At 42.3% G+C, this 26,538-nt stretch overlaps 1 protein-coding gene across 3 annotated transcripts in view; it reads right to left on the bottom strand.

Moving 5' to 3' along the window:
* The window catches only part of CEP131 (centrosomal protein 131), a 245,043-nt gene extending 238,348 nt beyond the window's left edge, over positions 1-6,695 (bottom strand). For 2 of the 3 annotated variants that reach the window (XM_053706721.1, XM_053706704.1), the window contains exon 1: positions 6,518-6,652. The gene's annotated coding sequence lies outside the window, so the exon portion shown is untranslated. Of the gene's footprint in view, positions 1-6,517; positions 6,653-6,679 lie in introns of those variants that run through there. The other variant, XM_053706713.1, reaches the window with a different exon arrangement.
* Between the last annotated feature and the right edge of the window lie 19,843 nt (positions 6,696-26,538).

Raw genomic sequence — 26,538 nt, forward strand, 5'->3', positions numbered from 1 at the left:
AAACGTTTAGAATTAGTATCAAGAGGACCAGAATCCTCTATTTCTAAAGCAATTAGAACTTCTTTAAGTAAAGAACGAATAAATTCCATTTTAAATAAATATGAAGATTTATCAGCATCAACCTCTGAGACAGAATCCTCTGAACCAGAAGAGTTATCAGAATCAGAATGATGATGTTCATTTAAAAATTCATCTGTAGGGAGAGAAGTTTTAAAAGATTTTTTACGTTTACTAGAAGGAGAAATAACAGACATAGCCTTCTTTATGGATTCAGAAACAAAATCTCTTATGTTATCAGGAACATTCTGCACCTTAGATGTTGAAGGAACTGCAACAGGCAATGGTACTTTACTAAAGGAAATATTATCTGCTTTAACAAGTTTGTCATGACAATCAATACAAACAACAGCTGGAGGAATAGCTACCAAAAGTTTACAGCAGATACACTTAGCTTTGGTAGATCCAGCACTAGACAGCGATTTTCCTGTAGTATCTACTGACTCAGATGCAACGTGAGACATCTTGCAATATGTAAGAGAAAAAACAACAACATATAAAGCAAAATTGATCAAATTCCTTAAATGACAGTTTCAGGAATGGGAAAAAATGCCAAAAAACAAGCTTCTAGCAACCAGAAGCAATGAAAAATGAGACTTAAATAACGTGGAGACAAAAAGCGACGCCCATATTTTTTAGCGCCAATAAGACGCCCACATTATTTGGCGCCTAAATGCTTTTTGGCGCCAAAATGACGCCACATCCGGAACGCCGACATTTTTGGCGCAAAATAACGTCAAAAAATGACGCAACTTCCGGCGACACGTATGACGCCGGAAACGGAAAAGAATTTTTGCGCCAAAAAAGTCCACGCCAAGAATGACGCAATAAAATGAAGCATTTTAAGCCCCCGCGAGCCTAACAGCCCACAGGGAAAAAAGTCAAATTTTTGAAGGTAAGAAAAAATTATTAAATCAAATGCATTATCCCAAATATGAAACTGACTGTCTGAAAATAAGTAAAGTTGAACATTCTGAGTCAAGGCAAATAAATGTTTGAATACATATATTTAGAACTTTATAAACAAAGTGCCCAACCATAGCTTAGAGTGTCACAGAAAATAAGATTTACTTACCCCAGGACACTCATCTACATGTTTGTAGAAAGCCAAACCAGTACTGAAACGAGAATCAGCAGAGGTAATGGTATATATAAGAGTATATCGTCGATCTGAAAAGGGAGGTAAGAGATGAATCTCTACGACCGATAACAGAGAACCTATGAAATAGACCCCGTAGAAGGAGATCACTGCATTCAAATAGGCAATACTCTCCTCACATCCCTCTGACATTCACTGCACGCTGAGAGGAAAACCGGGCTCCAACTTGCTGCGGAGCGCATATCAACGTAGAATCTAGCACAAACTTACTTTACCACCTCCATCGGAGGCAAAGTTTGTAAAACTGAATTGTGGGTGTGGTGAGGGGTGTATTTATAGGCATTTTGAGGTTTGGGAAACTTTGCCCCTCCTGGTAGGAATGTATATCCCATACGTCACTAGCTCATGGACTCTTGCTAATTACATGAAAGAAACATCCCTTCTCTTCCCTCACATTTTCTTCATTCGAAACACACCTGATTTGCTTATTCTCTCCCCTCTATACGCGTTGTAGTCATATACCGGCCCCCTGGCTCCGCAACTCTATTTCTAGATCACTTTGCTGTCTGGCTACCTTACTTTCTTTCCTCAGATACCCCTGCCCTCATTCTTGGTGACTTCAACCTCCCTGTTGATAATCCCACTGCCTCCTCTGCAAAACAACTTCTGCAACTCACTTCCTCTTTCGGCCTGTCACAATGGACTGACTCTCCCACTCACAAAGATGGTCACTTCCTTGATCTGATTTTCAGTTATCGATGCACTATCTCAAACTCACCTTTTCCTCTTTCTGACCACCACCTCCTCACTTGTACCATCACCTTCCTCCCTAAAACTCTCCCTCCTTCTAACCCCCACACTAAACTTCACAGAAGAATCAAGTCATTAGATCAGAAACAGTTCGCAAGCTCTCTCGAACCTCTTCTCTCTTCCATCCCCTCCTTTTCCTGTCCTGATGAATCCATCTTCCACTATAACTCCACCCTTACATCAGTCCTTGATAACCTGGCCCCACCTACCATAGCTCGGAAAACATACACTCATCCTCAGCCCTGGCATACTCTTCTGACACGGTACCTACGCAGATGTTCCTGTACTGCTGAGCGACACTGGAGGAAATCTCAGAGTTCTGCTGACTTTCTTCACTATAAGTTCATCTTGAACTCTTACTATTCAGCCCTTAATCTATATAAGCAACACTACTTCTCTACTCTTTCTTCAAACCCAAAACATCTGTTCTCCACATTCAATACTCTTCTCCGCCCACCTCCCACCACAACTTCTCTCTCAGCCCAATATTTTGCCAGCTACTTCAACAACAAAATCGACTCCATCAGAACTGAAATTAGCTCTCAACATACTACCGGTCTCCCACCCCCTCAAAAGTTCACAATCATCCAAAACCCACATAGCCATAAATTTAGCTCTTTTGCCCCTGTTACAGAGGATGAAGTTTCTGCCCTTATACTATCCTCTCACCTCACTACCTGTCCCCTCTACCCCATCCCCTCACAACTACTCCTCTCCCTCTCTTCTACCCTTACCCCTATATTTACACACATCTTCAACCTCTCCCTCAGCACTGGTATATTTCCCTCATCTCTTAAACATGCACTGGTCACACCTATCCTCAAAAAAACCTTCTCTCGATCCAACCTCCCCATCCAACTACCGCCCCATTTCCCTACTATCTCTTGCCTCAAAGCTTTTTGAAAAGCTAGTATATGCACGTCTATCCCATTTCCTTACATTAAACTCCCCCCTTGACCCACTGCAATCTGGATTTCACCCCTTCACTCAACAGAGACAGCAATTGTTAAGGTTACCAACGACCTACTTACAGAAAAATCAAAAGGCCACTTCTCTCTACTTATCCTCCTTGATCTGTCTGCAGCCTTTGATACTGTCGACCACCCTCTTTTGCTCTATACCCTCTAATCCTTCGGCATCTGTGACACAGCTCTCTCTTGGTTCTCTTCCTATCTGTCTAACTGTACCTTTAGTGTAGCCTTCTCTGGGGTATCCTCTGCCCCGTTACCTCTTTCTGTTGGGGTACCGCAAGGCTCTGTCCCCTTCTCAATCTACACGTCCTCACTAGGTTCCTTAATAAAGTCCCACAGGTTTCATTATCATTTGTATGCCAATGATACACAAATCTACCTCTCTGCACCAGAATTATCTCCTTCCTTGCTAACCCATGTCACTAACTGTCTCTCTCATATCTCATCTTGGATGTCCTCTCACTACCTCAAGCTAAATCTCTCCAAAACTGAGCTCCTTATTTTCCTCCCTTCTTCAAAAATATCCACCCCCATGTCTCTATAAATGTTGACAACTCCATCGTTACCCCAACATCACATGCCCGATGTCTTGGGGTCACACTTGATTCAGATCTTTCTTTCACTCCTCACATTCAGTCCTTGGCTAAAGCCTGCCGCTTCCACCTTAAAAACCATCTCTAAAATTAGACATTTCCTTACACAAGACACAACAAAGATTTTAATCCACTCTCTCATCCTTTCCCACCTCGACTACAGCAAATCAATCCTCTCTGGTCTCCCTAGCTGCCGTCTAGCTCCTTTACAATTCATAATGAATGCCTCTGCCAGGCTCATCTTCCTTGCACGTCACTCTTTATCTGCCGCATCTCTCTGCCAATCCCTTGACTGGCTTCCTCTTGCCTCCAGGATTAAAACACAAAATTCTCAATCTGACACACAAAGCCCTCAATTGCATTGCTCCCCCCTACATCTCAGACCTTGTCTCCAGATACTCTCCCTCCCGTACCCTTCGCTCATGATCTCCTACTCTCCTCCTCTCTTGTTACCCTCCTCGCATTCCCATCTACAAGATTTCTCAAGACTGGCTCCCATCTTATGGAACGCTCTGCCTCGCTCCACAAGAATCTCCCCTAGTTTTAAAAGCTTCAAGTGCTCCCTGAAGACTCTACTATTCAGGGATGCTTACAACCTACACTAACCTTCCTATCTCCACTGCTATCCCCTTAAAACCCTTAGCATGTATGCCTATGAGCCCAGCTGTTTGTAGTCCACCTTCATAAGAGCCGACTACAACAGTGCAACTCTCGGCAGGACCCTTCACCCATATGATCCCTGTCATCGTTTTTTATATACCACCCATGTTCATAGCACTGCGGAACCTGTTGGAGCTCTACAAATACCTGATAATAAATAATAACAGCATATCCTTTCCAACCTCGTAGAAGAATACATTTCAATTTACAATACACTTGCATGAGTTAGGTCTTTGTTTTCTTAGTTGGACAATGATGTGCAAAACACACAGAGTAAATGACAATTCTACCTTCACTAATGGTAACAAATAAGCTCTATTGCTAGGTTTAAATGCAGGAAATGGCTAGTCTACAAATGTTTGAAATCTGTGAATCTGACCTTAAACAAGGGGTGAAGTGTCAAACTTACAATAAGAGGAGCCATTTTTAAAGGTACAAGGAAGTATGTCTAATCAAAACAAATTTTATAATTTTATATAAGAGCAATATTAGTCAACCAATGTGGTGTTGTGATATACATATTTTATAATCAGCCTGAGACACTTACTAGATGTCATCTAGCTTTCTGTATCTCGCATCTCTATCAGTACACATTTGCTGATTGATGTACCTAATAAAATTCACTGGCAGCTGCACATTGGTCCTTAAGTTGGAACCAGTGTTGTATTCGTACTGGTCAGTTTATCAAGAAAACAAACCATGCACAAGTGAAGCCATCTAAGTCAGTGGACATCTGAAAGTGTATATGGAGGAAATGTCACATCATGTGAGAATACATAATGTATAGCCATTGTCCTGTTTGTGAGAGCAGACATGTAATCACAGTTTTCATTAAACAGTCTATTAGACATTCAAAGTTTTCACTGTCCAATCTAGAGGGGGGTACACACACTCAAACTTCACTACCACTTCTGCAGGGGCCCTCATACAAATACAGTCTTCAATGCACATTCTATGGGGGCACACATTCATATAATCTTCACTACACAGCCATAGAGGGGGCACAAATTCATATAATCCTCACTGCACAGTCACAGAGGGGGCACACAATGATATAATCTTCACTGCACAGCCAGAGAGAGGGCACACAATGATATCATCTTCACGGCACAGCCAGAGAGGGCACACAGTGATATAATCTTCACTGCATAGCCAGAGAGAGGGCAGACAATATCATAGGGCACACAATATCATGGGGCACACAATGATATCATCTTCACTGCACAGCCAGAGAGGGCACACAATGATATCATCTTCACTGCACAGCCAGAGAGGGCACACAATGATATAATCTTCACTGCACAGCCAGAGAGGGCACACAATGATATAATCTTCACTGCACAGCCAGAGAGGGCACACAATGATATAATCTTCACTGCACAGCCAGAGAGGGCACACAATGATATAATCTTCACTGCACAGCCAGAGAGGGCACACAATGATATAATCTTCACTGCACAGCCAGAGAGGGCACACAATGATATAATCTTCACTGCACAGCCAGAGAGGGCACACAATGATATAATCTTCACTGCACAGCCAGAGAGGGCACACAATGATATAATCTTCACTGCACAGCCAGAGAGGGCACACAATGATATAATCTTCACTGCACAGCCAGAGAGGGCACACAATGATATAATCTTTACTGCACAGCCAGAGAGGGCACACAATGATATAATCTTTACTGCACAGCCAGAGAGGGCACACAATGATATAATCTTCACTGCACAGCCAGAGAGGGCACACAATGATATCATCTTTACTGCACAGCCAGAGAGGGCACAGCACACAATGATACAATCTTTACTGCACAGCCAGAGAGGGCACACAATGATATAATCTTCACTGCACAGCCAGAGAGGGCACACAATGATATAATCTTCACTGCACAGCCAGAGAAGGCACACAATAATATCATCTTCACTGCAGCCAGAGAGGGCACACAATTACATAATCTTCACTACACAGCCAGAGAGAGGACACACAATGATATAATCTTCACTGCAGCCCAGCAAGAGAGGGCACACATGCACACAGTCTTCATCACATAGTGTAAAAGGGCATACAAACACAGCCATTGCTCAGTTTGTCTGGACATACGTGCGCACTAAAAACAAAAATAGCATACACAACCGCATAGACAAATATTTTCTTTATTACAAACACATTAAAAACACGTGCAAAGGATAAACATTACAATGTGAAAAAGTTGAAAGGATAAATCAGACCATGCACACATTAGTCCAGCGTGAGTGCGCACAGACATACATAGGTAGTTAGGTACACCTAAACTCTCCCATTATACACATAAACAATCTACTCACAGTTAAGGCTGCAGACCCCTCTGGCCTATATGGGTATCGCTTCACCTGTAATACTTCTGCCTCTAGCTGCCCGGCTTGGTGGTATCTATCGCAACCAGTTGTAACTGACTACTACACATAAGGAATAGTCTGTAGCTATCAACACTTAACAGCCTAACTTACCAGCAGCCTCACACTGGCTGATGCTTTCACCTGCTCTACTGCCATTGGACCTAGACAATGCCAATCATACTGAGGGGCGGGATATAGCGCTGCAGCTTGGTTGAGCACACACATTATATGGGGTTGGCTACTTGGCTGCTCTCCGTAAGACGATGCTCCTTAGTTTTTATGTGTGAGGTAATCGTTATCCCGGTTGCTGTAGTTGAAATAATAGACAAAAACCCCTACAACATCCTTTTGCACGGTTAGTGCTGTATTATTTTCATGCTTGTGAACATTATTTATCTAAAAATAAAATAAATTTAGTACGGAGTGTATATAAATGTAGCATGTATTGTTACCTGTGCCATAGCTGGGCAGCATAGAATTGGAAATGTAAGGACCTAGCTATTATTTTGCCAGCGAAGCCAGGTTTATACTTATATAGATTTATTGGACAGTTGTACTGCTAATAAATTACAATCATGGTGATGCACTTGATTTGTCAACTACCTTAACAACAATGTAACAATATATCAGCACGTTCTTCCCTAAGCCTACGAAAGAATTAGAAACTTTTAAAATCCAATGTATATAAATGGTTGAATTAATTAATCAGCAGTTGAGTACATTTTGTTTATCACTTCATGTTTTCATTGATTACTTTTTTTTAACAATACCTATAAAGTTGTTACTTTTTGTTTAAATTGTCATTGTCTTTAAAGGGACATAATACTTTTATGTAACTTCACTTAAAGAATAGCCATGCTTTGCTTTACTGTGATCTTATGAGATTTTACTGAAATATCATGAGATTTCATAGTAAACTTTGTTAAAGCGAAAGTCTAGTCAAAATTAAACTTTCATAATTAAGATAGAGAATGCAATTTTTATCAGCTTTCTAAGTTACTCCTGTTGTTTTTTTTCTTTCTCAAGGTATCTTTATTTGAAATAGCAAGAATGTAACCTTAGGAGCAGGCCCATTTTTAGCGCAGCACCTGGGTAGTGCTTGCTGATTGGTGTCTAAATGTAGCCACCAATTAGCAAGCACTACCCAGGTGCTGAACCAAAAATGGGCCGGCTCTTATGCTTACATTCTTGCTTTTTTCAAATAAAGATACCAAGAGAAAGAAGAAAAAATAACAGGAGTACATTAGAAAGATGCATGTTCTATCGGAATCATATAAGTTTAACCCCTTAAGGACACAGCTTCAGTTTGCTCAATTGTTTCATGATGGAATATTTCCGTCATTGGTCCTTAAAGGGACACTAAACCCACATTGTTTCTTTCGTGATTCAGATAGAGCATGCAATTTTAAGCAACTTTCTAATTTACTCCTATTATTTCTCTTCATTTTCTTGCTATCTTTATTTAAAAGGCAGGAATGTGATGCATAGGAGCCGGCCCGTTTTTGGTTGAGAACCTGGGTAATGCTTGCATATTGGTGGGTAAATGTAAGTCACCAATAAGCAAGCGCCATCCATGGTACTGAACCTAAAATGGGCTGGCTGCTAAGATTTAAATTCATGATTTTAAAATAAAGATAGCAAGAGAATGAAGAAAAATTGATCATTGGAGTACATTGGAAAGTTGTTTAAAATTTCATACTCTATCTGAATCATGAAAGAAAAAAATTGGGTTCAGTGTCTCTTTTAAGGGGTTAATTTTGACTAGAGTATCCCTTTAAAGCACACTCCCTTGCAAGTCCCAGGACCAGCCTCCTGATTGGCTACATAGATGTTCAGCTGATATTTCCTAGTCAGCTTTTTACAGCTATGTTGCATCACTTTAAAGTGCTTCAACATTTGGGTATCACATCCCTTTAAAACTGTATTCTCTCAAACAATGGAGAAGTTCCAGTCGCAGCAGTCACTTCAAATTCTATATTTATTCTGTATTACCTACATTGGCTCAACAATACAATTTATTGTAGTCAAAGACAATACAACAGTGGTTTATCTGCCTGGTGTTTTAACTTTTGCTAGTTTTAAATTAGACTAGAATCACTCACAGAGTATGGGTAAAACATATGTTTTGTTTTTATTGATATATTTATTTTTTGCAGATTGAACTGATTTTTGCAGAACAAGACCTGGTCTGTGCTTTGCTGTGGGACTGAGTAGTTCTTTGCTGGACTGCACATTCACCTGTGGTTCATTTACTTCTTTAGTTAAAGGGCCAGTCAACACCAGAATTTTTGTTGTTTAAAAAGAAAGATAATCCCTTTATTACCCATTCCCCAGTTTTGCATATCCAACACAGTTATAATAATACACGTTTTACCTCTGTAATTATCTTGTATCTAAGCCTCTGCTGACTGCCCCCTTATTTCAGTTCTTTTGACAGACATGCAGTTTAGCCAATCAGTGCTCACTCCTAGGTCACTTTGCGTGAGCTCAATGTTATCTATATGAAACATGTGAACTAATGCCCTCTAGTGGTCAAAATGTATTAAGATTAGAGGCAGTCTTCAAGGTCTAAGAAATTAGCATATGAACCTCCTAGGTTTAGCTTTCAACTAAGAATACCAAGAGAACAAAGCAAAATTGGTGATAAAAGTAAATTGGGAAGTTGTTTAAAATTGCATGCCCTATTTAAAACATGAAAGTTTTTTTTGGACTTGACTGTCCTTTTAACATTCTGTGCACTCACACACTGCTACATTTTATATATAACCTCATTCTCACACTCAGATTTTAATTTTCTGACTAATTCACAATAAAGCAGGGGAGGGAGTGCACAAGACAGAGACCAAGAGAGTAAGATGCATTGCCTGTAATCAGCAGTAGATAAAACAGTATAACCATATGAGTATAAATCCCCTGGTTCTGCTTCTCTTTAGACACTTGAAACGTTGCACTCCTACGTGCATGAGCAGAGCGCTCAGGCCTCTTTAGGGCAGATTTCTCGAGGACCCTTCCTCAAATGGAATACTAGGTAGCAGAACCAGGGAGGGACTTTCAGTACTTTAATATTAAATGTTTAAACTTTTTTTATTTTTTTTGCCTAAATCTTGTGAAACAAAAGCAGGTTCATCATAATCTGTTTTGCTTTGCATTTTTTATATATGTAAATGCGTTCTATTCCATGTGGATATTTATTTACTACAATTTTCCTTTTTACCCTCAAACACGGGACTATGAACATGTAATTCCTTCCCTCATATCTATGTCCTTAACTTCTGGACAATCCGAGTGGTGAGAATATTATGATTATGCTGTCCTTAATTTCAGATTTGACCCTACACAATCTCAGCACTGTGGCAAATCTACTTCTAGGACAGATTAAACCTTTTCCCTTTTCATTTGAACCATCCCCCTCAGAACCACAATACTTGTTCAGCCACCATGTTAATGCTCACTGACAATTGAACAACTCCTCTGAGTTAATTATTTCTATAGTTGAAAGACTTCATTTTGACAAGGAGTAGGTCCAGCTACATAGAACAAAGGAGCCACATGAATGTTTTTTTCTAGCAAGAGAGAGGGAATATATATATATATATATATATATATATACATATACATATACATATACATATATACATATACACACACATACACATACATACATACAATGTGTATACATTTTAAAGGGCAGTATGCATTGCAAACTCCATTTCAGCCATATTGAATATAAATAAATAGATACTACCTATCAGTATCCATTGCTAGTACGTAAACAAAGTGAATATATATCATCGTGTTCTCTCTAAAAAAATGTAGGTTCTGAACAACCTCTAAAGAGACATAGCTAAAAAGAAAATAATCTAATATGTAATAACATTTTATAATTGCAATAATGCTTGTTTACCCCTATAAAACAGTTAAATGCATAGGTAAAGTAAATTGACTAGTGGACCTAGCAGAACCTATGGGTGTAGCCACCAATCACCAGCTAATGCCCAGTGGTACATTACTGCTCTTGAGCCTACCTACATATGCTTTTCATCAAAAGATAGCAAGGGAAAAAGTAAATTTAAAGATAGAAGTAAATTGAAAAGTCTTTTAAAACTACATGCTCTCAGACTTTCATATCTTTTTAAGCCCTGTGCTAGTGTAAAACATAATTTATGTAAGAACTTACCTGATAAATTCATTTCTTTCATATTAGCAAGAGTCCATGAGCTAGTGACGTATGGGATATACATTCCTACCAGGAGGGGCAAAGTTTCCCAAACCTCAAAATGCCTATAAATACACCCCTCACCACACCCACAAATCAGTTTAACGCATAGCCAAGAAGTGGGGTGATAAGACAAAGTGCGAAAGCATAAAAAATAAGGAATTGGAATAATAGTGCTTTATACAAAAAAATCATAACCACCACAAAAAAGGGTGGGCCTCATGGACTCTTGCTAATATGAAAGAAATGAATTTATCAGGTAAGTTCTTACATAAATTATGTTTTCTTTCATGTAATTAGCAAGAGTCCATGAGCTAGTGACGTATGGGATAATGAATACCCAAGATGTGGATCTTCCACGCAAGAGTCACTAGAGAGGGAGGGATAAAATAAAGACAGCCAACTCCGCTGAAAATAATCCACACCCAAAATAAAGTTTAAATCTTATAATAAAAAAAAAAACTGAAATTATAAGCAGAAGAATCAAACTGAAACAGCTGCCTGAAGTACTTTTCTACCAAAAACTGCTTCAGAAGAAGAAAATACATCAAAATGGTAGAATTTAGTAAAAGTATGCAAAGAAGACCAAGTTGCTGCTTTTCAAATCTGATCAACCGAAGCTTCATTCCTAAACGCCCAGGAAGTAGAAACTGACCTAGTAGAATGAGCTGTTATTCTTTAAAGGCGGAATTTTACCCGACTCAACATAAGCATGATGAATTAAAGATTTCAACCAAGATGCCAAAGAAATGGCAGAGGCCTTCTGACCTTTCCTAGAACCGGAAAAGATAACAAATAGACTAGAAGTCTTTCGGAAATTCTTAGTAGCTTCAACATAATATTTCAAAGCTCTAACTACATCCAAAGAATGCAAAGATCTCTCCTTAGAATTCTTAGGATTAGGACACAAAGAAGGAACCACAATTTCTCTACTAATGTTAGAATTCACAACCTTAGGTAAAAATTTAAAAGAAGTTCGCAACACCGCCTTATCCTGATGAAAAATCAGAAAAGGAGACTCACAAGAAAGAGCAGATAATTCAGAAACTCTTCTAGCAGAAGAGATGGCCAAAAGAAACAAAACTTTCCAAGAAAGTAGTTTAATGTCCAGTGAATGCATAGGTTCAAACGGAGGAGCTTGAAGAGCCCCCAGAACCAAATTCAAACTCCAAGGAGGAGAAATTGACTTAATAACAGGCTTTATACGAACCAAAGCTTGTACAAAACAATGAATATCAGGAAGATTAGCAATCTTTCTGTGAAAAAGAACAGAAAGAGCAGAGATTTGTCCTTTCAAGGAACTTGCAGACAAACCTTTATCCAAACCATCCTGAAGAAACTGTAAAATTCTCGGAATTCTAAAAGAATGCCAGGAAAAATGATGAGAAAGACACCAAGGAATGTAAGTCTTCCAGACTCGATAATATATCTTCCTAGATACAGATTTACGAGCCTGTAACATAGTATTAATCACAGAGTCAGAGAAACCTCTTTGACTAAGAATCAAGCGTTCAATCTCCATACCTTCAAATTGAAGGATTTGAGATCCTGATGGAAAAAAGGACCTTGCGACAGAAGGTCTGGTCTTAACGGAAGAGACCACGGTTGGCAAGAGGCCATCCGGACAAGATCCGCATACCAAAACCTGTGAGGCCATGCTGGAGCCACCAGCAGAACAAATGAGCATTCCTTCAGAATCTTGGAAATTACTCTTGGAAGAAGAACTAGAGGCGGAAAGATATAGGCAGGATGATACTTCCAAGGAAGTGACAATGCATCCACTGCTTCCGCCTGAGGATCCCTGGATCTGGACAGATACCTGGGAAGTTTCTTGCTTAGATGAGAAGCCATCAGATCTATTTCTGGAAGTCCCCACATTTGAACAATCTGAAGAAAGATCTCTGGGTGAAGAGACCATTCGCCCGGATGTAACGTTTGGCGACTGAGATAATCCGCTTCCCAATTGTCTATACCTGGGATATGAACCGCAGAAATTAGACAGGAGCTGGATTCCGCCCATACCAGTATTCGAGATACTTCTTTCATAGCCAGAGGACTGTGAGTCCCACCTTGATGATTGATATATGCCACAGTTGTGACATTGTCTGTCTGAAAACAAATGAACGATTCTCTCTTTAGAAGAGGCCAAGACTGAAGAGCTCTGAAAATTGCACGGAGTTACAAAATGTTGATTGGTTACCTCACCTCCTGAGATTCCCAAACCCCTTGTGCTGTCAGAGACCCCCAAACAGCTCCCCAACCTGTCAGACTTGCATCTGTTGAGATCACAGTCCAGGTCGGAAGAACAAAAGAAGCCCCCTGAACTAAACGATGGTGGTCTGTCCACCACGTCAGAGAGTGTCGTACAATCGGTTTTAAAGATATTAATTGAGATATCTTTGCATAATCCCTGCACCACTGGTTCAGCATACAGAGCTGAAGAGGTCGCATGTGAAAACGAGCAAAGGGGATCGCGTCCGATGCAGCAGTCATAAGACCTAGAATTTCCATGCATAAGGCTACCGAAGGGAATGATTGAGACTGAAGGTTTCGACAAGCTGAAACCAATTTCAGACGTCTTTTTTCTGTCAGCAACAGAGTCATGGACACTGAATCTATCTGGAAACCTAAAAAGGTTACCCTTGTCTGAGGAATCAACGAACTCTTTGGTAAATTGATCCTCCAACCATGTTCTCGAAGAAACGATACAAGTTGATTCGTATGAGATTCTGCTAAAAATGAAGACTGAGCAAGTACCAAGATATCGTCCAAATAAGGAAATAACACAATACCCTGTTCTCTGATTACAGACAGAAGGGCACCGAGAACCTTTGTAAAAATCCTTGGAGCTGTTGCTAGGCCAAACGGCAGAGCCACAAACTGATAATGCTTGTCTAGGAAAGAGAATCTCAGAAACTGATAGTGATCTGGATGAATCGGAATATGCAGATATGCATCCTGTAAATCTATTGTGGACATATAATGCCCTTGCTGAACAAAAGGCAGGATAGTCCTTATAGTTACCATTTTGAATGTTGGTATCCTTACATAACGATTCAATATTTTTAAATCCAGAACTGGTCTGAAGGAATTCTCCTTCTTTGGTACAATGAAGAGATTCGAGTAAAACCCCAGCCCCTGTTCCAGAACTGGAACTGGTAAAATTACTCCAGCCAACTCTAGATCTGAAACACATTTCAGAAATGCTTGAGCCTTCGCTGGATTTACTGGGACACAGGAAAGAAAAAATCTTCTTGCAGGAAGCCTTATCTTGAAGCCAATTCTGTACCCTTCTGAAATAATGTTCTGAATCCAAAGATATTGAATTGATCCAAATTTCTTTGAAAAATCGTAATCTGCCCCCTACCAGCTGGGCTGGAACGAGGGCCGCACCTTCATGTGGACTTGGGAGCTGGCTTTGGTTTTCTAAAAGGCTTGGATTTATTCCAGACTGGAGATGGTTTCCAAACTGATACTGCTCCTGAGGGTGAAGGATCAGGCTTTTGTTCCTTATTGTGACGAAAGGAACGAAAACGATTATTAGACCTAAATTTACCTTTAGATTTTTTATCCTGTGGTAAAAAAGTTCCTTTTCCTCCAGTAACAGTTGAGATAATAGAATCCAACTGTGAACCAAATAATTTATTACCCTGGAAAGAAAGGGAAAACAAAAGTTGACTTAGCAGACATATCAGCATTCCAAGTTTTAAGCCATAAAGCTCTTCTAGCTAAAATAGCTAGAGACATGTACCTGACATCAACCCTAATGATATCAAAGATGGCATCACAAATAAAATTATTAGCATGTTGAAGAAGATTAACAATGCTATGAGAATTATGATCTGTTACTTGTTGCGCTAAAGCTTCTAACCAAAAAGTTGAAGCTGCAGCAACATCCGCTAAAGATATAGCAGGTCTTAGAAGATTACCTGAACATAAGTAAGCTTTTCTTAGAAAGCTGTGACATGTAAGCGCTCCGCGAAATTAACCGATACCGGAGCGTCTCTGAAGCAGCTCCCAACTCTCTACAAGGGCTGTATTCCATGAGGCTTGACAATCGGGGGAATTATGTAAACTAAAAACACTCGGGCGAGCATTTTCAGCATTCAAGACTTTTTCCTCTGCAGTACTTTGTGCAATGTGCGGGTCGCTGGAAGGAAGAAAAGAAAGCCCATCTCGTTGTTTTTCCACCAGGCTGAGCAAGTCGCCCCGCTGAGTATGCAAGATGTGTGAGGGAGATTGGGTTTGCCTGTCTCGGTTGCTTTCTGTTGCGTCTGCATACTCGGGGAGTCGGGCCGCCCTTAAGATGAAGTATTAACGGTATTTTTGTCTCCTCTGTAGCCAGGGTATCAGGTAAGTTGACTGAGATTAAGGAGGGTATCCCAGTGTTTGGTAAGGCGTTCGGGAGTGCTACAAGGGACCGGTCTTCATTCTCTAGCATGTCATGTTGGGGTCGAATACTGAACCCGCTGGAGATTAGGTAGACCAGATTCTGGTAGTGCTCTTCTAGTAAAGAGCATATCGTAGCTTCGAACGGTTGAATGTTGAATGCTATACTTGTAGAATCAAAGAATAGATATTGCAGCCAAATAGTGGCTGCCTAACCCGTGTTACCGGGGGGGGAGTTGAATTCTTCGTGGTAGGCCGCCTGAAGTTACAATGGTCCAGATCTGGGCTGGAGGGTCACAAACACAGTGATCCTAAGATCGGAATATGCAGATATGCATCCTGTAAATCTATTGTGGACATATAATGCCCTTGCTGAACAAAAGGCAGGATAGTCCTTATAGTTACCATTTTGAATGTTGGTATCCTTACATAACGATTCAATATTTTTAAATCCAGAACTGGTCTGAAGGAATTCTCCTTCTTTGGTACAATGAAGAGATTCGAGTAAAACCCCAGCCCCTGTTCCAGAACTGGAACTGGTAAAATTACTCCAGCCAACTCTAGATCTGAAACACATTTCAGAAATGCTTGAGCCTTCGCTGGATTTACTGGGACACAGGAAAGAAAAAATCTTCTTGCAGGAAGCCTTATCTTGAAGCCAATGCTGTACCCTTCTGAAATAATGTTCTGAATCCAAAGATATTGAATTGATCCAAATTTCTTTGAAAAATCGTAATCTGCCCCCTACCAGCTGGGCTGGAACGAGGGCCACACCTTCATGTGGACTTGGGAGCTGGCTTTGGTTTTCTAAAAGGCTTGGATTTATTCCAGACTGGAGATGGTTTCCAAACTGATACTGCTCCTGAGGGTGAAGGATCAGGCTTTTGTTCCTTATTGTGACGAAAGGAACGAAAACGATTATTAGACCTAAATTTACCTTTCGATTTTTTATCCTGTGGTAAAAAAGTTCCTTTTCCTCCAGTAACAGTTGAGATAATAGAATCCAACTGTGAACCAAATAATTTATTACCCTGGAAAGAAAGGGAAAACAAAAGTTGACTTAGCAGACATATCAGCATTCCAAGTTTTAAGCCATAAAGCTCTTCTAGCTAAAATAGCTAGAGACATGTACCTGACATCAACCCTAATGATATCAAAGATGGCATCACAAATAAAATTATTAGCATGTTGAAGAAGATTAACAATGCTATGAGAATTATGATCTGTTACTTGTTGCGCTAAAGCTTCTAACCAAAAAGTTGAAGCTGCAGCAACATCCGCTAAAGATATAGCAGGTCTTAGAAGATTACCTGAACATAAGTAAGCTTTTCTTAGAAAGGATTCAATTTTCCTATCTAAAGGATCTTTAAAGGAAGTACTATCTGCCGTAGGAATAGTAGTACGTTTAGCAAGAGTAGAGATAGCCCCATCAACCTTAGGGATTTTGTCCCAAAACTCTAATCTGTCAGATGGCACAAGATATAATTGCTTAAAACGTTTAGAAGGAGTAAATGAATTACCCAAATTATTCCATTCCCTGGAGATTACTTCAGAAATAGCATCAGGGACAGGAAAAACTTCTGGAATAACTACAAGAGATTTAAAAACCTTATTTAAACGTTTAGATTTAGTATCAAGAGGACCAGAATCCTCTATTTCTAATGCAATTAAGACCTCTTTAAGTAAAGAACGAATAAATTCCATTTTGAACAAATATGAAGATTTATCAGCATCAACCTCTGAAACAGAATCCTCTGAACCAGAGGAATCATTATCAGAATCAGAATGATGATGTTCATTTAAAAATTCATCTGAAAAATGAGAAGTTTTAAAAGATCTTTTACGTTTACTAGAAGGAGGAATAACAGACATAGCCTTCTTAATGGATTTAGAAACAAAATCTCTTATGTTAACAGGAACACTCTGAGCATTAGATGTTGATGGAACAACAACAGGTAATGTAACATTACTAAAGGAAATATCTGCATTAACAAGTTTGTCATGACATTCATTACAAACAACAGCTGGAGGAACAGATACCACAAGTTTACAGCAAATACACTTAACTTTGGTAGATCCAGCACCAGGCAGCGATTTTCCAGAAGTATCTTCTGACTCAGGGTCAATCTGGGACATCTTGCAATATTTAATAGAAAAAACAACATATAAAGCAAAATTGATCAAATTCCTTAAATGACAGTTTCAGGAATGGGAAAAAATGCCAGTGAACAAGCTTCTAGCAACCAGAAGCAATAAACAATGAGACTTAAATAATGTGGAGACAATAGTGACGCCCATAATTTTTAGCGCCAAAAAAGACGCCCACATTATTTGGCGCCTAAATGCTCTTGGCGACAAAAATGACGCCATATCCGGTAACGCCGACACTTTTGGCGCAAAAAAACGTCAAAAAATGACGCAACTTCCGGTGACACGTATGACACCGGAAACAAAGAAAAAATTTTTGCGCCAAAAAAGTCAGCGCCAAGAATGACGCAATAAAATGAAGCATTTTCAGCCCCCGCGAGCCTAACAGCCCACAGGGAAAAAAGTCAAATTTTAAGGTAAGAAAAAAATTGCATTATCCCAAATATGAAACAGACTGTCTGAAATAAGGAACGCTGAACATCCTGAATCAAGGCAAATAAATATTTAAACACATATATTTAGAACTTTATATAAAAGATCCCAACCATAGCTTAGAGTGTCACAAAAATAAGACTTACTTACCCCAGGACACTCATCTACATGAAGTAGAAAGCCAAACCAGTACTGAAACGAGAATCAGTAGAGGTAATGGTATATATAAGAGTATATCGTCGATCTGAAAAGGGAGGTAAGAGATGAATCTCTACGACCGATAACAGAGAACCTATGAAATAGACCCCGTAGAAGGAGATCATTGAATTCAAATAGGCAATACTCTCTTCACATCCATCTGACATTCACTGCACGCTGAGAGGAAAACCGGGCTTCAACCTGCTGCGGAGCGCATATCAACGTAGAATCTAGCACAAACTTACTTCACCACCTCCATAGGAGGCAAAGTTTGTAAAACTGATTTGTGGGTGTGGTGAGGGGTGTATTTATAGGCATTTTGAGGTTTGGGAAACTTTGCCCCTCCTGGTAGGAATGTATATCCCATACGTCACTAGCTCATGGACTCTTGCTAATTACATGAAAGAAAAATAAATTTATTTATTTAAGATAAAATAATTTATTTCTAGCCTTTAAACTCCTATGCTATTCCAAAAAAAAGGATACTGCTACTGAGTTTAACCACCAATCTGCAGCTTTAAGGTATGAGTCAAAATCCGACCGCAATTTTGCCTTTATAAGATGTATATAAACAGCTTAATTCTAAGGGGGCAATTATCTATTTCTCTCCAGATCAGACATGGCTTTTCACACTGACACAGGGGCTGCCCTGGTGGAATTAACTTAAAAAGGGGCAGTACCTACGAGTGGCAAAAAGTCTCCTATTGAAATGTATGGATCTTGCTGAAAAGGTAAACTTCGCTGTGTAAGGCGAAGCACTTTAAAAATTAAATCCTGCAGCCAATATAAAATTACTGCTCTCTGCATATGGCATCTTACAATTGCCTATATTTTCATATGCATGTTCTTTTCTATTAGGGTATTAAGTATTTTTGAGTATTTTTAAAAAAGCTTGCCACCTTTTCATTTACGAGACAAACACTGAGAACTAAAGGGCGGAAATGTTTAGAGAATTATGTTGGGATTTGAGATACAATTTCATATACACCCATGTTCAGCCCATTTTACGAAAAAACAATAATTGCACTTTGTATTTTGTACTTATACATATGAATTTCTATGCATTTTTTGCACATCAAGTGTACATAAAGTTACATGGGCATATTTAATACAATTTATTTCTGTTTAATTTACATACAAATGTTAAGTTTTTTTTGTTGTTGTTTTTTTTAAATATTTTTATTGAGGTATATATATAAACATATACAGAACATACAAAATTACCGGAACTGAAAAATTACAGACGTTGTAGTAAAGATCACATTGATAAAATAGTGTACGGTCTTAATTACATATAAATTTAGAGATTAAGTAGGCAAAGGAAACTGTAGCCTCATTTAAAAAAAAAAAAAAGAATAATATAATCCTCCTCTGGAAATAATAGATCACTCTTGGACCTCAGGAAAATAACAAGATTCGATGGAGGTAAGATAATCTATAGCCACTCTTGGGCTTGAAAGAGCATAACACAGTAAATGTACATATCAACAACCAAATGTATAAGAAGTTTCCAAAATAATAAATAAAATAAATTTCTGGTTTAGTATGGCGTCCCTGATAAACACTAGATTCCACCCAATTAGTTCTAGGAGTCGTGATACTCAGTAATTACATATTCATATTATGGTGCATAACATTAACAGGGCTGCGGTATAATATTGGGCAGGAGGTAGGATATTTTTAACCAAAAACCAAGGCCAGTATATGACTAAATGGCCAGCTATTTCCACCCAGTAGTTTCTGATGAAGTGAAGTATCACCCCGTTTCGGCCGCAGACAGAGCGAGACCAACACTTTGTATAAAGGCACTGGTGAAAAGACCCTTTGAGAAGATCATGGTATTCATATAAGATGGCGTATGTACCCATACACCCATTCAGCAAGAAGTAAAAAAAAAATAAAAAAAATTGTATGGTGCCTAGGGTTGCATGTAACCAGGAAAACTTATATCCTATATAGTTGTGAACCCAGATAAAGTGTATTGGGATATATAGGGAAATTATCTCAATTACGTTACAAGGGAATGAGTGGACAGACCAACTGATTTAAATAGGTGAGAAGCAGTAGAGGTGTCCCACACATATTATATTTATAGAAGAGAACTCACTATAGTACCCATATTACATTATATGATCACTGTTGCCCTCCAGACCTATAAAATGGAGCATGACTGCTCTCCATAGAGAAGAAAAATACTGAGGCACATAAGGGAGAATTTTGCATAGCATCACAACAACAAATAAACAATAACTATCATTCTGACCCCTTTTCTTACTTTCTGTTTCCTTTTCTCCCTTTCCCCCTTCTTTTTTGCGAAAGCAAGATCACTTATTTGTACAGAGTAAACATAAAATCAGTGAAAAGTATCTACGGCAGTTGTTGTGCAGGTTAACCCTTAATCTAAACATATCACCCTGCACAAAGGACATATTTGGGAAGCATGAGTTTAGATAATAGGCAAAAAGGAAATTGCACCCTGAGAGAACTTATATAGGGGAGGTGAGATCCAGCACTCTAACCCATATGCAGAGAGAAAGTTGTATTGCGTGTCCTTCCTGCTGTAAAATTAATGTAAGCTTCCGTAAATCATTAAATACGCCTAGAGGAGCTGTTATAACAAAGCAGTCAGTTAATGAATATATAAACTATTAGCTAATGTGTCCCAAAAACAAACAGGAGTACAATATAAAGGCAACTTGAACATGAACAACCGTACTCTTGTCCTTATTGCCAAACGGCAGCTGAGGGAGGAAAAGTTGTTTAGTCTACTCCGGCTTTAGGGAACTACGTGTCTTGTGCCCATCAAGATCAGAGTAGGTAATATGGCTTTCCTGATTTCCAGCTTTTAGTGGGAGTATAGTGTTAAGTATCTCACCAGAATAGCCAGTTCAGAAGCTGTGACATGTAAGCGCTCCGCGAAATTAACCGATACCGGAGCGTCTCTGAAGCAGCTCCCAACTCTCTACAAGGGCTGTATTCCATGAGGCTTGACAATCGGGGGAATTATGTAAACTAAAAACACTCGGGCGAGCATTTTCAGCATTCAAGACTTTTTCCTCTGCAGTACTTTGTGCAATGTGTGGGTCGCTGGAAGGAAGAAAAGCCCATCTCGTTGTTTTTCCACCAGGCTGAGCAAGTCGCCCCGCTGAGTATGCAAGATGTGTGAGGGAGATTGGGTTTGCCTGTCTCGGTTGCTTTCTGTTGCGTCTGCATACTCGGGGAGTCGGGCCGCCCTTAAGATGAAGTATTAACGGTATTTTTGTCTCCTCTGTAGCCAGGGTATCAGGTAAGTTGACTGAGATTAAGGAGGGTATCCCAGTGTTTGGTAAGGCGTTCGGGAGTGCTACAAGGGACCGGTCTTCATTCTCTAGCATGTCATGTTGGGGTCGAATACTGAAACCGCTGGAGATTAGGTAGACCAGATTCTGGTAGTGCTCTTCTAGTAAAGAGCATATCGTAGCTTCGAACGGTTGAATGTTGAATGCTATACTTGTAGAATCAAAGAATAGATATTGCTGCCAAATAGTGGCTGCCTAACCCGTGTTACCGGGGGGGGGAGTTGAATTCTTCGTGGTAGGCCGCCTGAAGTTACAATGGTCCAGATCTGGGCTGGAGGGTCACAAACACAGTGATCCTAAGATCAATAGATTCAGTGGAGCATAAACGATCTTCATAAACAAGTTTTATGCGGGTATGCTGCAAATTCCTCTAGTTAATCGGCGGATTAATAAGATCCCCTCAGCAGCCTCAAAATTGCGACCAAAGATGACCGCTGCCCGGACACGCCCCCAAATGTTAAGTTTTTGATAAAATACGATATCTGGTGAACCATTTTGTTACAATTTGTGATTAACAATAAAAAAAAATGTCCTGCATATTTTGATGTGAATGGTTCAATTATTGTTTTGTATGATTTTTAAATTACAAACTTAAAGTGATGGTAAATCCAAGTGTATAACAAACACTCGCCTAGATTTAGAGTTTTTAACGCTGGTATTTAGAGTTTAAAAACAACCTTGTAACGCAACTCCTAACGCGTATATTTAATACGCGTAATCACGCCCGCGTTAGACAGTCTCCCATAGAGAACAATGGCAAATCAAACAAACACGCTTTTTTCACCTAACACTCGATCTCGCGAGAAATACGCACTGCTCGGTCATATGACGTATACCACATAATGCACAACAAAAACACACTGCGAATGTCATAACAACAATCACAAAACATAGCACACACGCATTACACATTCAGAAGCGGGGAAAAAATATATATAACTAAACGAGGAATACGCATATACTTTACGATACGAAAATACGGAAAATAACAACAATGAAAAATAAATGCACACTCATAATACACAAGCAAAATACTCGCATTCAACATTACGAAATATTAGGACAAACATACATATACAACACTTCACTAATACGACACCATCACCAATTAACATTTACACAAAATACTATTGGACAATGTTATAGAAAACGATCACTATTACATCCCTGCATTCTACACATTCCACAAATACTAACTCAAAATGAGCATGCGCAAATTCACACAACTAATACACATTGCACGCATACTAATTAATAACAAAGCACACCTGAACTGAATTTACAAGGCAAACAGGTACATCATTAATCATTTACACAGGGTATATAAGCACCACACAAGCATGGCTTCTTTGACTGCGTTGCTGGTGGGGTTTTGGAGATTTGAGATTTAGTGAGTTATTGTTAGAGTTAGTGCGAGTTAGTGTGAGAGAGTCAGTTAGTGGGAGCGTGAGTTAGTAAGCGACAGTTGGTTTGGGTGAGTGTGCGAGTACTTTTTCTGTATACGTAACATATTTACACTCAAACACATTCAATACATACATACAGTTATCAATAACACTACACTACATACACTCCATACCCCATACCCTCTCATACTACACTCCATACCCCATTCCCTTTCATCCCATTCCCTCTAATCCCATCCCCATCCCCTAGTTACATTTAGTTTACATATCCTCCTTTTAGTCTTCTTATACATTTTGTTTGGTTAAATACTCCTTACCCTCTTTTATTTATATCCCTTTCACACTTTGAGCACTTTTTTTGTCTTTTTATTTATTTATTTTGACCCCCTTTCATTTGTGCACAGTCACTTTTTGTTGGAGTAGTTAGGGCTTAGTTTATGGAAGAGGAGGGCAGGCAGGAGATTAGTCAGGGGAGAGGGGGGAGGAGAGGGAGAGGGGCGGAGAGGAACAGGACAGGAAGGGGGGCAGGAAGCGGGGGAGGAAGCGGTGGGTGGACCCAGCCACTTGGTTCAAGATGAACAAGTGGCTGGGCCCAGTGGCGGACAGAGTAGGGCTTCACAGTCCGGTAAACAGAGGACACCATCACAGGGGAAGGCCAAGCTAACTAGGGAGGCGAGGTTTACTATGGAGGAGAAGGAGGCCCTCATAGAGGCGTATATGGGCAGGTATAAGAGGCTGCAGGCTCAGAAGACCACCCCGAGTGACAAGAGGAAGCTCTGGCGGGAGATAATGGATGCAGTTAATGCAGTGGGGGGCCATAACAGAGATATGGACTCTATTAAACATCTCTACCGGGACTGCAAGATGGAGCTGGAAAAAAAAATAACCAGGGAGTACCAACATGCCACAGGGACCGGTGACGGGCCTGCACTGACCTTTGAGTACTCCCGATGGGAGGAAATGTTGCGTCCCAGCATCTCTGAGGTGGCCATAGTCGGGATCGGAGGAATCGTTACCGGGAACCTGCCACTCTCATCTGCCGGTAAGCTCATTTAAGAATCTATTAACATCCAAAATAAAAAAATGTATTTAAGGATAAGATTAATGCTATTACGCTGTTTAACACATTATTACGTAAACGCATTCACCATGACCTTGCGATTACATTACTATCTAGGCTACAGGTTAGGTGTGCATTTAAACAGACTGAAAACAAACGCAAAAACATTCAGATTGACCAGATAGATATCACAAACACGGTTTTGAAAATGCGGAAATCGCATTGATTGTTAGATTTCAAAGTGGATTAATGAGGCTGCATTTGTAATTCAATTGGAAGCAAAAGCATTTACATCTTTATTTGGAAATATGCTAATATATACATTTCTTTCTTTTTGCAATATACAGAGTCTGGGGAGGAGGCAGCACACCAACTACAGGCTCCTCCTTTTCACAGGTATGAGAGTGGTGGGGATGAATCGCCACCTCGGAGAGAAATGGAAGAGGCCCCCCCCCGAAGCAGAGGAAGAGGCCCCCCCTGAAGCAGAGGAAGAGCCCCCCCCCTGAAGCAGAGGAAGAGCCCCCCCCCCTGAAGCAGAGGAAGAGGCCCCCCCCTGAAGCAGAGGAAGAGGCCCCCCCCCTGAAGCAGAGGAAGAGGCCCCTCCTGAAGCAGAGGAAGAGGCCCCCCCCTGAAGCAGAGGAAGAGGCCCCCCCCCTGAAGCAGAGGAAGAGGCCCCCCCCTGAAGCAGAGGAAGAGCCCCCCCCTGAAGCAGAGGAAGAGCCCCCCCCCCTGAAGCAGAGGAAGAGCCCCCCCCTGAAGCAGAGGAAGAGCCCCCCCCCTGAAGCAGAGGAAGAGGCCCCCCCCCTGAAGCAGAGGAAGAGGCCCCCCCCCTGAAGCAGAGGAAGAGCCCCCCCCTGAAGCAGAGGAAGAGGCCCCCCCCTGAAGCAGAGGAAGAGGCCCCCCCCTGAAGCAGAGGAAGAGGCCCCCCCCCCTGAAGCAGAGGAAGAGGCCCCCCCCCCCTGAAGCAGAGGAAGAGGCCCCCCCCTGAAGCAGAGGAAGAGGCCCCCCCCTGAAGCAGAGGAAGAGGCCCCCCCCCTGAAGCAGAGGAAGAGGCCCCCCCCCCTGAAGCAGAGGAAGAGGCCCCCCCCTGAAGCAGAGGAAGAGGCCCCCCCCCCTGAAGCAGAGGAAGAGGCCCCCCCCCCTGAAGCAGAGGAAGAGGCCCCCCCCTGAAGCAGAGGAAGAGGCCCCCCCCGAAGCAGAGGAAGAGGCCCCCCCCCTGAAGCAGAGGAAGAGGCCCCCCCCTGAAGCAGAGGAAGAGGCCCCCCCCTGAAGCAGAGGAAGAGCCCCCCCCCTGAAGCAGAGGAAGAGGCCCCCCCCGAAGCAGAGGAAGAGCCCCCCCCCCTGAAGCAGAGGAAGAGCCCTCCCCCTGAAGCAGAGGAAGAGCCCCCCCCCTGAAGCAGAGGAAGAGCCCCCCCCCCTGAAGCAGAGGAAGAGCCCCCCCCCCCCCTGAAGCAGAGGAAGAGGCCCCCCCTGAAGCAGAGGAAGAGGCCCCCCCTGAAGCAGAGGAAGAGGCCCCCCCCCCCCTGAAGCAGAGGAAGAGGCCCCCCCCCCTGAAGCAGAGGAAGAGGCCCCCCCCTGAAGCAGAGGAAGAGGCCCCCCCCTGAAGCAGAGGAAGAGCCCCCCCCCCTGAAGCAGAGGAAGAGGCCCCCCCCCCTGAAGCAGAGGAAGAGGCCCCCCCCCGAAGCAGAGGAAGAGGCCCCCCCCCGAAGCAGAGGAAGAGGCCCCCCCCCGAAGCAGAGGAAGAGGCCCCCCCCTGAAGCAGAGGAAGAGCCCCCCCCCTGAAGCAGAGGAAGAGGCCCCCCCTGAAGCAGAGGAAGAGCCCCCCCCTGAAGCAGAGGAAGAGCCCCCCCCCTGAAGCAGAGGAAGAGCCCCCCCTGAAGCAGAGGAAGAGCCCCCCCCCTGAAGCAGAGGAAGAGCCCCCCCCTGAAGCAGAGGAAGAGCCCCCCCCCTGAAGCAGAGGAAGAGCCCCCCCCTGAAGCAGAGGAAGAGCCCCCCCCCCGACGCAGAGGAAGAGCCCCCCCCCCTGAAGCAGAGGAAGAGCCCCCCCCTGAAGCAGAGGAAGAGCCCCCCCCTGAAGCAGAGGAAGAGCCCCCCCCTGAAGCAGAGGAAGAGGCAGAGGAAGAGCCCCCCCCCTGAAGCAGAGGAAGAGGCCCCCCCCCTGAAGCAGAGGAAGAGGCCCCCCCCCTGAAGCAGAGGAAGAGCCCCCCCCTGAAGCAGAGGAAGAGGCCCCCCCCTGAAGCAGAGGAAGAGGCCCCCCCTGAAGCAGAGGAAGAGGCCCCCCCCCCTGAAGCAGAGGAAGAGGCCCCCCCCCCTGAAGCAGAGGAAGAGCCCCCCCCCTGAAGCAGAGGAAGAGGCCCCCCCCCTGAAGCAGAGGAAGAGGCCCCCCCGAAGCAGAGGAAGAGGCCCCCCCTGAAGCAGAGGAAGAGCCCCCCCCCTGAAGCAGAGGAAGAGCCCCCCCCCCTGAAGCAGAGGAAGAGGCCCCCCTGAAGCAGAGGAAGAGCCCCCCCCTGAAGCAGAGGAAGAGCCCCCCCCCTGAAGCAGAGGAAGAGCCCCCCCTGAAGCAGAGGAAGAGCCCCCCCCCCGAAGCAGAGGAAGAGCCCCCCCCTGAAGCAGAGGAAGAGCCCCCCCCCTGAAGCAGAGGAAGAGGCCCCCCCCCCTGAAGCAGAGGAAGAGGCCCCCCCCCGAAGCAGAGGAAGAGGCCCCCCCCTGAAGCAGAGGAAGAGGCCCCCCCCTGAAGCAGAGGAAGAGCCCCCCCCCTGAAGCAGAGGAAGAGGCCCCCCCTG

This window comes from Bombina bombina, chromosome 1, assembly GCF_027579735.1.
Source record: "Bombina bombina isolate aBomBom1 chromosome 1, aBomBom1.pri, whole genome shotgun sequence".
Lineage (NCBI taxonomy): Eukaryota > Metazoa > Chordata > Amphibia > Anura > Bombinatoridae > Bombina > Bombina bombina.